The 14,570-nt window shown below is 44.2% G+C and overlaps 1 protein-coding gene across 11 annotated transcripts in view; it reads right to left on the bottom strand.

The window, feature by feature from the left end:
• Positions 1-14,570, bottom strand: part of ACSL6 (acyl-CoA synthetase long chain family member 6) — a 279,559-nt gene that overhangs the window by 88,000 nt on the left and 176,989 nt on the right. For 9 of the 11 annotated variants that reach the window (XM_055302578.1, XM_055302582.1, XM_055302588.1 and 6 more), the window contains 7 exons: positions 11,753-11,858; positions 11,627-11,662; positions 10,930-11,040; positions 10,567-10,608; positions 8,548-8,638; positions 7,601-7,683; positions 2,018-2,169 (listed from right to left, as the gene is read on the bottom strand). The gene's annotated coding sequence lies outside the window, so the exon portion shown is untranslated. The remainder of the gene's footprint in view (positions 1-2,017; positions 2,170-7,600; positions 7,684-8,547; positions 8,639-10,566; positions 10,609-10,929; positions 11,041-11,626; positions 11,663-11,752; positions 11,859-14,570) is intronic. The other 2 variants (XM_055302584.1, XM_055302589.1) reach the window with 2 other exon arrangements.

Below are 14,570 nucleotides of genomic sequence, written 5' to 3'. Positions count from 1 at the left end.
GAAAGGGAAGTGGGCGGGGGGTGAGGGTGACTGGGTGACGGGCACTGAGGGGGGCACTTGATGGGATGAGCACTGGGTGTTATTCCATATGTTGGCAAATTGAACAGCAATAAAAAATAAAATAAATAAATAAATAAAATAAAATAAAGAAAAAAACAAAAACAAACAAAAAGTTCTGGTTTAGGGCCTTAGTACACATATTAGAAAAGATTAAAGAGCAACAAATAGCAAGTAAAGCATCCATCTCAAGAAGTTCGACAAAGAATGGCAAAATAACCTGAAGAAAATGCATGAAAGGAAATAGTAGAGAGCAAACAGTAATGAAATAGAAAATGAGCATACAATAGAAAGGATTAACAAAACTCAAAGCTGGTTTTTTGAAAAGGCTAAAACAATTCACAAACTTCAGTGAGATAGTTAAGAAAGTAGACAAAAGAATTAATAACCAACATCAGGGCTACTGATGCTGCAGACATTAAAAAGATAAGGACATATTTTGAAAAGCCATATGTTAACAAAATTTAGAAAAAGTTGACAAATTAGCATAAAATTTTAACCTCAAAATTGACTCAAGGAGAAATAGAAAACATTAATAATTCTATAACCTATAAAAGATTCAGGGGTACTCAGGTGGCTCAGCTGATTAAGCATCTGACTTCAGCTCAGGCCCCAGGAATCTCAGGTTCCTGGGATCAAGTCCTGAGTTGCTCTCCCCACTCAGCAGGGAGTCTGCTTCTCTGTCTCCCTCTACCCTTCCCTTCGTTTGTGCTCTCTCTCTCTCTCAAATAAATAAAATCTTAAAAAAGAATAAAATAACAGATTCAGTAAGAAATCTCTGACCCCAAATGGCTTCAGCAGTGAATTCTACCAAACATTCAAGAAAGACAGAGTTCCAATCTTAAACAAAATCTTACAGAAAATATAAAATGAGGAAACACTGCTGTGATACCAAAACCAGACAGTATGAGAAGGCAGTATCAGAGTCATTCTCACTAGACTGATCATTTCCTTTATCATCCAAAACAGGCACTTTTGAGACTGAAAGGCAATACTATCAATAATGGTACCAAGGTTATCCCAGGCAAATCAGGACATACATTTCCTTAAATCTCACTCTTAAACATAGAGGCAAAAATCCTAAAAAAAAAAATAAAATAAAATAAAATAAAATAAAATAAAAATAAAAAATTAGGATATACTAACATTATATAAAAATGGTAAGAATATATGAGGACCATGTTGGGTTTGACTAGAATATGAATTCTTTTTTTAATTTATTCATGAGAGGCAGAGACATAGGCAGAGGAAGCAGACTCCCTGAGGGGAGCCAAATACGGGACTTGATTCTAGGACTCTGGGGATGCCTTGAGTCGAAGTCAGACGCTCAACCGCGAAGCCACCCAGGCATCCCTGGAATATTAATTATTTTAACATTAGAAGGTAGGGATGCCTGGGTGGCTCCGCGGTTGAGCATCTGTCTTCGGCTCAGGACATGGTCCTGGAGTTCTGGGATCGAGTTCCGCATCAGGTTCCTGCATGGAGCCTACTTCTCCTTCCTCTGCCTATCTCTACCTCTCTCTGTGTCTCTCATGAATAAATAAATAAAATCTTTAAAAAAATTAGAAAGTAAATTAATGTGATTCACCGCATAGATTAAAAGAGAAAATACAATGCTCATCTCAAAATATGTGGAAAACTTTATTTGATAAAATCCACTTCATGATAAAAACTCTCAGCAAACCTAGGAATACGAGGAAACTTTCTTAATCTGATAATGATATCTGCTGTATACTGAAAGGAAACTACATACTCAATGGTAGAACGATGAAATCTTTCCTTTTCATATCTGTGAAATACAATGATGCCTATCATTGCTTCTATTTAACATTGTACAGAATGTCCTAGCCTGCACAGTAAACAAATAAAAATAGAAGACGTAAAAGTAAGTAGCAACAAAATGCCCCTATTCACAGATGGTAAACTTGTATATATATAAAATCCAATAAGAGCAGAGTACCTGGGTGGCTCAGTCAGTTAAGCATCTGTCTTCTGCTCAGGTCATGATCCCCAGGTCTGGAGATCAAGTCCCACAATGGGCTCCCTGCTCAATATGGAGTCTGCTTCTCCTTCTCCCTCTGCTTGCTGCTTTCCTTCTTGTTCTCTTTCTTGCTGTCAAATAAATAAATAAAATATTTTAAAAATACAATAAAAGCTATAAAGTTTTAATACTGATAGAATTTTCAAATTTTCTAGAGACAAAATTAATCTATAAAAATCAATCATATTTTCTCTATACAAGAAAAATACATTAATATAAATTTTTTAAAAAGATATCATTTTTAATACTACACCAAAATACTAAATTCCTAGGACTAAATTTAACAAAAGTTGTGTAAGCTTTTTACTGAGAAAATTTTAAATTTTACTGATAGTGACGAAATAAAAAATAGATATACTATATTCACAGATTAGAAGTCTCTATATCTTTAAAGATGCCACTTTACTTAAGTAATTTTATAGAATTAATGCAATCCTAAAGTTCCAACATTTTTGGTTGTGCGGTGCGGGTGGCAGGAAAAATTGACAAGCCAATTTAAAGTTGATGTGGATAAAGAATAGCCAAGACGCTCTTAAGGAAAAGACAAGAGGAAGAACTTGTTCTTACCAGATACCAAGATGTATTATAAAGTCATAATATTTAAGACAGTGTGATATTGGGGCAAGAGGAGACAAATAGACCAATGGAATAGCAGAGAGCACCCAAGAAGAGATCAATGTGGAAAGCAAAATTAGAAAGTTCTTACATAGTATACAAGAAAATCTCAGGACCTTGAGGTAAGAAAGGAAGGAATTCCCAAAGATGCAAAGACCATTACCCATAAAGAAAAAATTTGACTACAGTCTCGAATTTGCAATAGTTTGAACTTGTGATTTCTCCACATTATGATGGTGGGAACGTGATATGCACTCAGTAGAAATCATACTTCAAATTTTGATTTTTTTATCTTTTCCCAGGATAGTGATGTACAGCAGGATACACTCCCCTGATGCTGGGGAGTGGCAGCTCCTCAGCTACCCTATCACAAGGGTAAACAACTAATACACATATTGCCATTTTGTTTTTCATTTTCAGTACAGTATTCAATAAATTATGTGAGATATTCAACACTTTATTATAAGATAGGCTTTTTGTTAGATGATTTTGCCTAACTGTATGTTAACGTGTTTTGGGCATGTTTAAGGTAGGCTAAGCAAAGCTGCAACATTTAGTAGGTTAGGTGTATTAAATGCATTTTTCAACTTATGATATTTTCAACTTATTATGGGTTTATTGGGACATAACCCCATCGTAGGTTGAGGAAGATGTGTACATAAAAACAAAGAACTTTGGTTCTTCAAAAGATACCATGGAGTGATGAGATACGAAACAGAGTGAGAAGATATTTGCAACATGTATAATCCACAAAGCTTTAGTATGCAGGATATTTATTTATTTATTATTTATTTTTTTAAAGATTCTTTTTTTTAATTTTTTTATTTATTTATGATAGTCTCACACACACACACACACAGAGAGAGAGAGAGAGGCAGAGACACAGGCAGAGGGAGAAGCAGGCTGCCTGCAGGGAGCCCAATGTGGGACTCAATCCCGGATCCTGGGATCACACCCTGAGCCAATGGCAGACGCTCAACTGTTGTGCCACTCAGGCATCCCAGTATCCAGGATATTTGAAGAAATCCTGCAAATAAGAAAATTGTAGAAAGTCCCAGGGGAAAAAAATGGGCAAAATGTTCAATAGGCACTTTATAATACAAAGAATCCAAAAGGTCAATAAACATGAAAAGTTTCTCACCTTCATTAGCAATTGGGACAAGGCAAATTTAAACCACAATAAGATGGCATTGATGTCTCTCAGATTGGTACAACTTTATAAAGTGTGACAATTTCAGACAATATCACATGTTGGCATGGATGTGGAGCAGCAGGAATTCTCAAATACTGCTGGTGGGAATGTAAATTGTATGACATTGTGAAATTACTTATTTATCATTATCGGTGAAGTTGAATATATTCTGAGACCCAGCAATTCCACTCCTGGGTGTGTGTATACACATATATAACCACACACTTTATGGTTTAAAGTTACATAGATTTTATTAGTTGACAGTCCTAGAGGTGAGAAGACTTGAAATCAATGTACTGTAGGGCTGCATTCTTTCTGAAAGACTCTGTTTCTTCAACTTTTTCAGCTTCTAGAGGCCTCCTGTATTCCTTGCCTATGACTTCTTTTTTTTTTTTAAGATTCTATTTATTTATTCATGAGAGAGAGAGAGACAGAGAAAGAGAGAGAGAGAGGTAGAAAAACAGGTAGAGGGAGAAGCAGGCTCCCTGCAAGGAGCCTGATACAGTACTCAATCCCAGACCCTGGGATCATGACCTGAGCCAAAGGCAGACGCTCAACCACTGAGCCCCACAGGCATTTTGCCTATGACTACTTCATCTATATTTAAGGCCACTGGGGAAGGCTTTTCAAATCCATCTCTCTTTCTCTGACTTCTGCTTCCACTATCCCCTCTCCTTCCCTGTATCTTACCCTCCTGAATCCCTCTTATAACCCTGATGATTTCATTGGGCCTACTCAGATAATCCAGGATAATCTTCACATCTCAAAATCCTTAATCATCCCTGCAAAAGTAAGGTAACAAATTCACAGGTTCCAGGGATTAGGACATGGACATCTTGGTGGTGGTGGTGTTGGGAGTTCATCTATTCTGCCTAATAAGTACATGTGTATGTGCTCCAGGATAATATTTGCAGCAGATTCATTTGCAATAAAAACTGGAAACAACTCAACTCCATTCACTTAATGTTTAAAAGCAGCCAAAGCTAAATTATATTGTTTAGAAATGCATTTGAAGTTGACAAAGCTAAAAGAAAACCAAGAAACCGATCATCATAAGATAGGCTAATCAGGGACGCCTGGGCGGTTGAGCATCTGCCTTCAGTTCAGGTCAAGATCCCGGGGTCCTGGGATCGTGTTCCACATCAGGATGCCTGCAGGGAGCCTGTTTCTCCCTCTATGTCTCTGCCTTTCCCTCTGTCTCTCGTGAATAAATAAATACATTATTTTAAAAAGAGAGATAGGCTAATCAGTTTTCATCCCCAAAGGGGAGGAAACCATGATCAGAAGGCAAATGTGGGGAGAATTTTGGAGTTTGGGCAATGTTATTTCATTTGACGAGCGCTGGTGATATAGGTGACTGCTTTATAATTATTTGTTAAACAATGCATACACATTTTATACCCTTTTCTGTATGTGTGCTCTACATTCCATTTTTAGATATAAAAAAATACAATAAAATAATTGAAATTTCTTGCATTTCAAATACCAGAAAAACAAAAAGAACTGGAAAAATTTTCAGAGTGAGAGAGTTTGGCAAGATGGCAAAACCGCAGTCTTTTCCACCAGCCTCTCTTCCTCCCACCCTGAGAGTAATCTGTGGGAGATCTAAATTTACTTACCTGACATTCCCATATGTCAAATGTAGAGTAGAAATTTGCAAGGGAAACCTGGGGCTGTGCCAGATCCCACTATGAGCAATAGACTGCCAACCGCTAGAGCCATCTTCATTTGGTGCTTCCCTCTGCTTGCTACCCTGATTGCCTATGCCAAGTGTCTAAGCTCAGAATGCTCACTCTTCCAGGACTTCCAGACAATTCCCCTATTTCCTATATAGGCCTCCTAGGGCACAGGGAGGAAGCTGATATGGCCCTACCATTTCTATGGGTCCACATGCTCTCATAAACAAGTTATTATACTAAAAGGTAAGCAGTGCCCTTTGGGTGGGTAAGGAAGCTCAGAGAGCTGTACAATGGAGTGGTCAGGAACTGAGTCTTAAAATAAAGGGTCATTTACCCGGCTGGTAAGAGAACAAGGGGCCCCAAACTGAGAAAGGATGAGGGATCAGGGTGGAGAATGTCCTGGGATTGGGCAAATCTGGGTGATGGGAGACTCAGGAAGACTCTCAGGCTCTACTGAAAAAATACCCAGACTAGACTTTTTTTTATTATAGTAAAATATATATAACATGAAATTTATCATCTTAACCATTTATAAATGTACAGTATAGTGGCATTAAGTACATTCATATAGTGCAACCATCACCACACCCATCTCCAGAATTTTTTCATCATCTCAAAATGAAGCTCTGTATCCATTAAACAATATGCCCCATTCTCCCCTATCCACAACTACTGGCAACTATCTTTATATTTTCTGTCTCTACTAATTTGATAACTATTGGGGCACTTGGATGGCTCAGTTGGTTAAGCATCTGACTCCTGATTTCAGCTCAGGTCATGATCTAAGGGTTGTGAGATGGAGCCCCACAGCAGGCTCTGCACTCAGTGGGGTGTCTGCTTGTCCCTCTCCCTCTGCCCCTCTCCCCATTGTTCATGTGCATACATGCTATCTTTTTCTCTCTCCCTCTAAATAAATAAAAATCTTCTAAAAATTTTATTACTAGAAATATCTTCTGTAAGTGGAGTGCAATATTTACCTTTTGTCTCTGGTTCTTTTTGCTTAGCACAATGTCTTCAAGGTTTATCCATATGGCAGCATGTATCAGAATCCCCTTCTTTCCCCTTTCCCCTTCTCATATCAACAATATTCCACTGTGTGTAAAGGCTGTATTTCATCTATCCATCTAGCTGTTGATGGACACTTGGGCTGCTCTAGCTACTGTAAATAATGCTGCTGTTGTAGACTGAATGTTTTCATCTCTCCAACATTCATACATTGAAATCTGGCTGCCAACATACTGGGGATCTGGAAGTGGGGCTTTTGGGAAGTGCTGGTTATGAAGGCACACCTCTCATGAATGGGATTAGTGCCCTTATAAAAGAGGCCCCAGAGAGCTCTCTTGCCTCTTCTTGCAAGTGAAGTTAGAGTGAAAAGATAGCCATCTATGAACAAGGAAAGAGTCCCTCATCTGATACTGAATCTGTCAGCATCTTGATATTGGACTGCCCAGTCTCCAGAACTGTGAGAAATAAATTTCTGTGCTTTCTAAGCCACAGAACCTATAGTTTTTTATAGCAGCCTATATGGACTAAGACAGCTGTATGAACACTGGCATACAAATACAGACTATATGTTTCAAAGTGAGGACCTAAGGCAATTTCAGTTAAGAAAACAATCATTAGAGAGGCACTTGGATGGCTCAGTGGTTGAGCATCTACCTTTGGTTCAGGTTGGGATCCCGGGATCCTGGGATTGAGTCCCACATCGGGCTCCCCATAGGGAGCTTGCTTCTCCCTCTGCCTGTGTTTCTACCTCTCTCTCTGTGTGTCTCTCATGAATAAATAAGTAAAATCTTTAAAAAAAAGGAAAGAAAGAAAGAAAGAAAACAATCATTAGAGAGGTTAGGACAATTAACCTACAAAGACCAAAGAGACCCATGACTCCAACTTCACTTCTAACCTGCTGTCTGTGGTCTTGTGGCCCTTTTGGCACAGACTTCTGGGCAGGCAGAAATGAAGTGTGGCATTCCAGGCCATGGGCCTCCTCAACTCACCCCAGCCTTGTGGAGTACTTACCAGACAAGTTCCCTGGAATGATAAGACTGAGACTCAGGAGCTAAATCTGAAAAAGTTCTGAGTTGAAAGAGTTCGTTGTAAACCTATGGGACACAATACACAAGAAGATGTTTGGAAAACGTTAGTGTTCAATAGTCGGGCCAATGTTTCAATCTAAACTTCCACAAATTAGAGATAAGATATGTAAGAAGCCAAATAGAGGGTCCTGTGTGCAGAGGGGAGGAGGTGACAAGGAGGTAGAGGACCCACCATTTGGGCACAGCACATAGAGGATAACAGTCGCAGAGCTAAAGAGCTTACGCTCCCAAAAGAATTGGCCAGAGGAGGCTCTGAGTCAGAGGGAGGCAGGGCAGAGAAAATGGGTGCAAGCAAGTTGTCCTCCTGTTTCAGTGAACTTCCTCTCACTTCTAGACCTGACAGACCTACAGAAGCAGCTAGTCAGGGCATTTGAATGAGGAGGAAGATGCACGGGAACAATGGGCTGGATGGAGAGCATGGATGGAGCTTCACAGGGGCACAGACAGCAGGGGGGAGCAGGGGCTCTGTAACTGTGAGCTGTGAGAGGCTGCCAAATGACTGGGGCGCAGAGGCCGGCACATACAAACCACCACTTATTCCTTTTTCAATCATCGTCTTTATCTGTGTCCCTTCCTACCACTCATTCCTGACTGGTCAACTTCTTGAGCAGATTCCCAACTCTTGAGTCCCTTGCAGTCTAAAAGAAAATCGGGTGCAGCTTGGAGCCAATGTGACACCCACTTCTCCCCCTTCTCTAGGCTGGTTAGTTCTGCCATGGAGCGCTGCCACCCAATGAGGGTGGGGGAAGGCATGGCTGCATTTTCTCTTTTCCCCTTCCTCTTCAGGACCCCTTCCTCCTTGGGACATTGGAGTGTGGAGGATTGAGACCCCTGCCTCTTACATGACAGGCACTGTTGTCATCTTCTTACCTGTTGTTGCTTTTCAGGCTAGACTTGCCTGACTGCAAGGCTCTCTGTGGCAGGTGGGTCCCATGGGTATGTGTCTGCATCCTTTGGGATTCTGTGAAGGAACAGGCAGGAACCTGCTTACTCCATAGCTCCCCCTCCAGGAAAAACCCTTCATTCTACCTCTTCTGAGCCCCCTGCTCCAGTCCCTGGGATCATCCTACAGTATCTTCCTGAGTTCCTCTAGTTGGCAGGTAGCCTTCTTCACCAGGGCTTTAAGCCCTTCTAACTTCTGGCTTTCTGCTTAGGCCTTAGAAAACCACATATTCAGGCAGCCCGGATGGCTCAGCAGTTTAGCGGTGCCTTCAGCCCAGGGCCTGATCCTGGGGACCCAGGATTGAGTCCCACGTCAGGCTCCCTGCATAGAGCCTGCTTCTCCCTCTGCCTGCCTCTCTCTCTCTCTCTCTCTCATAAATAAATAAAATATTTTAAAAATGTTAAAAAAAAAAGAAAAGAAAACCACATATTCTTGCTCCATCACACTGTGGGAGGCCAGAGGCTCCAAGGCACTCTGTCCCACTGGTTGTCTTCTTGGGTCAAAGAGGCATAAGCTTGGATGCTGGTTGTCTTTTCTAGGACAACAGGCAAAACCCTACTCAGCATCTTGTTAAACTGACATTCTATCTTGAGACAGTAGTTTACAACAAGCAAATGTCCTCTAGTTGACAGCTAACTAGGAAGAAGACACTTCATTTGCTAACTGGCCATTAGAGTTGTGTTTCATTGAATCTGGAGGGTTTTAGAATATAAAAAAACTGGAGCATATTTCACATCATGTGGTGTGGACTATATTCTTCTCATCCAGGTGTGGCCCCCAGGCGGTAGAAAAGGACAGGGGGGTGAGAGAGGACCAAAGACTTAAATAGGTGTGAGGGGACTTTGGGAGATCAGGATCCCAAACTAACAAGGGCTATTCATTCTCTGTACTGAAAGAAGCCATATGGATCCTCAATGGGGACTTCATTAGGAAGAAAACCAAAGTGTGTTTCTCCTGGGGCCTGGTCCAAGTGGGCTAACCCTAAGTCACTAGAGGGACAGCATCAGGGCGGCTGTGGGCAGAGAGGTGTCCAGCTGTTCCGGCACCTTTGAGAAAGAAGATGGGAGCTGTCTGGCCTGGGAGCTATGGTGGGAATTCCAGCAGTCAGGTCTGGGGCCAGATAGGGGTGGTGGTGCACATGGGAATGATGAGAAGTGGACAGAGCAGAGAGGCGCTAGGAGGCAGATGTGGGTAGTGAGGAGAGGGATGAGTAGGGGCATGGGGATGATGGTGGTGCCCGAGCCAGGAAGAAGGAAAAGATCTGAGTGAGCCCATGCAGGGGATAGGATAGGGAACACCAGGGGGGAAAAAAGACAGAATCCCAAGAGGAATCAAAACCACAGAATTAAAGAAATTAACCATGGATGTAGAAACTGCAACCCAGACTCAGATCAAACAAGAGAAACCCTCTAGAAATGCAACATTGTGCACAAAGTAGCTCTTCATAAAACATTTATTTCTTGCAGAGAAGGAACCCTTTTGCAATTTGAAGTACAAATGAAAACAGCTTCACATCTCCTCTGAGCTCTGCTCAGCAGCTAAGAGGGCTCCATTATTACAATAAATAACTCCATAATAGGGTGAACAATAAATAAACTGTTACATAAATAGGATTGTCAGTGAGATCTGTTACAGATTGGAACATTAACTAGAATATCAAGGAGGAGGGTTGGAGACCCAGGACCTGAGCCCAGCTCTGAGCCCTGGGAGTACAAAGCTCTGGACTAAGACTTTTTACACCAGGCTTTGAAAGTTCCTGGGCATTTCAGTAAGGGCTTCAGGAAATCATCCAGGGCTTCCAGGAAGATTTTCAGCTTCTCTGAAAACTCATTAAAATCTTCTGCTTGGATGTACACTTCTCTCTTTGAAGAAATAAGAAATATGGGTCAGATGTGAAGGAGGCAGAAGGGATATGGTAGGTTCCATGCTCAGTCTGGGCAGCTTACCTGGGGTGTGGGCATGGGCATGGGCAAGGTTTGCAGCAAGTTCTGTGGTCCAGAGACAAGAAAAGCCAGTTAGTCGACCTTTTTGGGGAAAGCCAAGAAGGCAACAGGAGTCTCACTAGGAGCTGTTGGACCTCTGTGTCTCCCTGCCAGTGACCCTCCTCAGGAAGGTACTAGGTGGTAACTCTGTCCCCAGCCATGGAGGGGTTGGCAGCAAGGGAAGGGGTAGGAACTCAGGTATCAGGGTGAAAATGCTGCTGCTATTTGGGAAATGGGTAAGATAAGGCCATGCACTCTGATCTGGAGTGGGCTCCTTTGTGGTCCTGGAGACCCAGTGCCACAGAGACCCTCCCCAACCTCACATACCTCCAGCTTCTCCAGATTTTTACTGATGGATAAAGATGCATTAGAGACACTGAAGAACTTCTCTGAGATGTTCCGGAAGGCAGCCAGGTTAGACTTCAGAAGGGTATCTTTCTGTAGGACAAAGAGTGATTGAGGGAGGGTTCAGGAGGGGCTGTCCTCATGGTGTGGTGTGTCATCCCTCCTGCCTCCTTTCTGTGATGCCTTTGCTGGCACCCTCCACCACTTCCCCTAGCTTTCTGCATTGGTGCTCTGTCCTGCCCGAGACAGACCAGAAAGAACCCAGCTGCCCCATGAGCACAGGAACGGAGGTGGTCACAGCACATTCCAGCAAATCCCAGTCAAGGAAAGGCCTGTCCCACCACCTGGCTCCAGATGGGCTCTGGAAAGAGCCTGGGTGAATTGGAAACTTCATGACCCAGCTGCCAGAAGAATCCAAAGGGAAGGAGGCCTGCTTTAGCAACCTAAAATTTTAGAACTCCAATACTTGGAAATAAACATCTACTCTACAACCCCCACATGAGGCAAAGAACAGGTGAATCCAAGTATCTGCCCTTAAAATGGCAGGTAAAGGATAAAAGCTCAGGTGTGACCATCCAGGTGTGCCTGAGCCAAACACTCCCAAGCCCAGGGCAGTGACCAGCAGCATAATGGCAGTCACTGGCAGGGAGACAGTAGGCCCCTGGGCCTGAGCTCTCACCTCCAGCTCTAGCCGCAGATTGAAGTCTTCAGGTGTCTGCAGGGGAAAAGGGAGAACTATGAGTGCCTCTGGCCTGAGACTGCCAGGCCATTCCTACCCATGCCCAGTGTGTCCCCAGCTACTCACAGAGGTAATGTTCAGCTTATAGTAGATTTCAGGGATGGTGCTCCAGTACTCGCAACAGGCCTGCTCCTGGTATGCAGGGGTCACTGAGAGCAGGGATCTGGAGAGGCTGAAAGGAAGGAAGATGAGAAGCTGAAGGCAGGGGGACGTCCACATCTCTGAATTTCTAGGAGCAAATGTGGTCCTCCCTGGCTGTATGGGATCTGAAGTGGCCCAGCCTCCTTCTCTCTTATAGACCCACTGAGGGGGGTGGGGGTGAGGCAAGGCGGGAAACGGGGTGATGCGGGACGTTCAGAGAAGCCCCAGATGTGCTGATACCCTTTTCTGATAGGGAACCTCCATGACAAACTTATCAACTTATTCATCATTTTCTGGAACTTATGATCAGTAAACTTGAAAAAACCTTCTCAAAGTTTCACCTCACCTCAGCAAGGACGGTAAGAACCACTGCTCACCAGACACAGTGGGCAATCTGGCTCTGAGCTCACCTGGGCCTGTTTGTGGCTCTCCCCAGCCAGGATCTGGTCCTGTTTTCCCCTGAACAGCTCTCTCTGTCACCCACCTTTCCTGGCCTCCCCTTCTCTGCCTGCAAGGCAGCCAAGATTTTGCCTGGTAACGTCATCTCCATGGCTAACCATCTGCATGAAGGCTCAATCACTTAGAAGAGCAGTTCATTTAAGGGGGTGGAACACTGTGTTACTAGCATGTACATCCCTTCACAGTTTTGGAGCAGCTTCTTTGAGAATGGGAAGTGTGGGAGTGAGGGCCCTGTATGTCTGTCCCTCACCTGGTTCCTGGTTTTATCAACATAATAGGCATGCATGTCCCAAATCTTTGTGTTCCAGGTGGGCCGTGAGAGAATGGCAGGCAGCAAATGCACATATGTTTTTAAATAACAAGAATGACATGGTTACCCCCAATTACCAGATTATCTGAGTTGAGGCTAGTAGACTTGAGACTGACAGACAGAATGCCTGCATCCCCAAACCCAGCTGTACTGGGGAGCATTCCATCTATATCATGTCTAGCTCTGCACTCTCCTTAGCTTAGCTTTCCCTTCCTCAGTCTTTCCATATTGTCCAAGCTGGGCGAGGTTGTCCCATTTCCAGGCTTATTATTTTAAACTGTGATTTTCCATCTGTCTTCTCTATGATTGGACTTGGGGAGGAGATCTATTTGGCACAGTTGGGCCCCAAGGAGGCCACATCCACAGCATGGGATGGAAAGTGGAAGGTCACAAGGGTGAGGCTATGCAGGCCCCAGGGCAGGGGTATAGAGCTGGGTGAGACAGAAGTCCAGACCCCCTTTTCCCAGAGCTCTTTCTGTTCAGGTGAGCACATGAAACCTAATAGCACTGCTTGGCCAGCCAGGAGCCCTGAGCTGCCTTCTGTATTGACAAAACCAGGCAGTGTGGTCAGGGTTACCAGCGGAAGGTCATGGGCAGACAAAATCTGACACAGGAGGCAATAGAGAGGGTGTAAAGGGTGTCTGTCATGATAACTGAGGTCTGGGTCCCTGCTGCTGGGTCCCCCAGAAAATTCCACTAGACCTGTGTGGCTGAGTGGGGTGAGAGGAAGGAGCAGATGTGGATGGGTCTCAAAGGTCACAAGCTTAAACACTGTGGCCCATTCCAAGTAAACCTGGACCACAGGCCTATGGAGACCTATGGGATGGGGCCCAGAGACCCACCCTGAGTCCTTTTCTGCAGACTTGGGTCAGCAGTACTGGGTTGGCTCTCCCACCCCAGCTCTAGCAGGGCCTCCCTGGTGCCACCTGGAGCTGGGCACCCTCAGCTCATTTCCCTTCCTGATTGCGATCAGCCCAGCCTACAGAGGAGGCTTTCCCTAGGCTAGGGTGATGTAAATACCAGGGGTAGAGTCACTTTATTACAGGAGGCCAGGCTTTTCCAAACGGTTGGGCATGACTATGGCCTGCGGGAGAAGGAGGGGGTTCCAGTGATTTGACCCAAAGCAGCTCCTTTAGAGCCAAGGCAAACCTCAAAGGAGACTCCCGAAGGAGGTCAGTCCTCTGGATGCCTTGAGAGGTCACAGAAGCACTGGGGAGGATACCTGGCTGTCCCCTACAGCAGCAGCTGAACAGCCCTCGCTGAAGAATATTCGCTTCATGAAATGTTACTCTCTGTTCCTTGCACAGGGATAAGTACTGGCTTGTTCTCAAATGGCCTCTCCAAGGGGACTGGGCCCACTACCTCCTGCCTGACTTGCTCTGGCCATCCCTGCTCCTTTCTCAGCCCATCATGGCCTCCTCCCATGGCCTCATAACCCTGCCTTGGAGGCCCTCCATTCTATACTTTGGACCTCTCACTTTGAATCCAAAGGCTTTGGATTCTCTCTACCTCCTTGCATTTTAAGCCCAGGCTACCAGCCCCTTATGGTCATCTCCAGACAATCAGCTCACACACTCCCAACCACGGCGGCCTCCATGCCTCTAACCCTACCCACCTCTCTAAATCTTTAGGAGTTGACTTTGTCTATTTCACAGGGGACACAGAAAACCATTTTCCTCTCCTCCCACCAAACCAGTGGACACAATCCATTGCACCCCCCCCCCCCCCCGGATGCACTAGCTGAGCCCTCTGCTCAGATGAGCAACGTGACGCGTAATGCAAGGAGCCTTCCCTGTCCAACCCACTCTCAGCTCAGCTCCAGCAGACAGAACTTCAAGCTTCCCTGTCTGGAAAGATCCTCTCTGATTCTTTCACTCCTCTAGCCACCTACCTCTCTCCCCTTCCCTTCAGAATAAAACTTCAAAGCATCTAGTATCCTTTGTCCCACCTTCATTCATCAGCCTACCGCCACCA

This window comes from Nyctereutes procyonoides, unplaced genomic scaffold (assembly GCF_905146905.1).
Source record: "Nyctereutes procyonoides isolate TBG_1078 unplaced genomic scaffold, NYPRO_anot_genome, whole genome shotgun sequence".
NCBI lineage: Eukaryota > Metazoa > Chordata > Mammalia > Carnivora > Canidae > Nyctereutes > Nyctereutes procyonoides.
The sequence above is the reverse complement of the archived record's forward strand: the minus strand, read 5'-3'. Positions and strand labels throughout refer to the sequence as shown.